We start from the raw sequence: 1,215 nt of genomic DNA, 5'->3' as shown, positions 1-1,215 counted from the left end.
ATTAAATCAATGTTGAGTGGCTGCCACTTTCTGGTGCAGAAAAAAAACAAACAAACCTAGAAGTGGAAAGAGTTTGCTCTGCCAACCTGCCACGGACTCCAGCTATTGAGAGAGGGTCCCCAGGAGTTCCGGGGATGCAGCTATGATCCCTGATGCAACTACTCGCCAAGGTATGTGTAGGCGCACGAGAACCCCACCAATCCTAAAGCATGCTGGTGCCTATACATCCCAAGCAATCCTGACTCTATTCCTGATCTCATAGGGAAGCTGGTAAGGTGGCTCATGCCTGTAACCTCAGCATTCGGGAGGCCAAGGCAGGAGAAGTGCAAGTTCAAGGCTAGCGAGGGCCTCATCTCAAACCAACACACACCTCATATAGACTAACACCTCACTAGCTGTGCCTTCAGCAAAAAGCAAAGTATACACCACATGGAACAATCCTTACACGTTTCTCCTTTTGAGAAGGTCAGATGAGAACGTAATGGCTAGGGTTGCCTCCATCTGTGATTATGACTCTGTCTAATCAGGACTTAGAAATCCTGATGGTTTTTACCTGATTCTTCTGTGAAAAGAAAAAAGAAATGTGTGTATAAACTTGTATATACATATATACACATATGCACATTATCTTTTTATGCATATATGAATTTCATCAAGTCCCTTTGGACTACCAAACAGTAAAATTACAGACAACACTTTTCTGTTTGTTTGGTTTTTTTTTTCTGCTTATTGCCAACTCATGTTCAGGTATATTGATATTCTGCCTGCCCAGCATCCAGTCCTCTTTTTCTAGAAACCATACCATAGTTATCCTTGGGGCAACCACATTTATACCCTGGAGGGACTCGGGTAGGGACAAACCCATCACTGGATCCAAACAGAAGCTTGATCGGCAGTAACTAGCGTTGTGGTAACGATACCAAATGTCACCCAAACTGGGCTAGTCTACACCAGTCTTAAAACTTTGGCGGTGGCAGGGCTTGGAGAATGAAGGTCAGTGGGCATTTCATCTCGGTGGGTTTCAAACAACCATGGATCAAAAAGATTGAGAAATGATTGCACCTGAACTGAGCATGTGCAGACTTTGCTATCATTCCTTGAACAATACAACAGAAGAACTATTTGCGTAGCATTCACACGCTCTATGTTGGGATCTGAAAATTTAAAGTGCTGGAGAGGACATCAGAGGTTATATGGATATGTGATCCTTTGCTA

The 1,215-nt window shown here is 43.5% G+C and overlaps 1 non-coding gene across 1 annotated transcript; it reads left to right on the top strand.

Moving 5' to 3' along the window:
• Window positions 1–422: 422 nt before the first annotated feature.
• LOC128118812 (U8 small nucleolar RNA) lies at window positions 423–558 on the top strand. The gene has a single exon (XR_008221337.1). It is a non-coding gene; the product is annotated as a U8 small nucleolar RNA (small nucleolar RNA).
• The last annotated feature ends 657 nt before the right edge of the window (window positions 559–1,215 follow it).

The sequence above is a fragment of the Peromyscus californicus genome, unplaced genomic scaffold, assembly GCF_007827085.1.
Source record: "Peromyscus californicus insignis strain IS unplaced genomic scaffold, ASM782708v3 Scaffold_22__1_contigs__length_63687245, whole genome shotgun sequence".
In the NCBI taxonomy this organism is placed as follows: Eukaryota; Metazoa; Chordata; class Mammalia; order Rodentia; family Cricetidae; genus Peromyscus; species Peromyscus californicus.
Note: the sequence above shows the minus strand (reverse complement) of the source record. Positions and strands in the feature narration are given on the sequence as shown.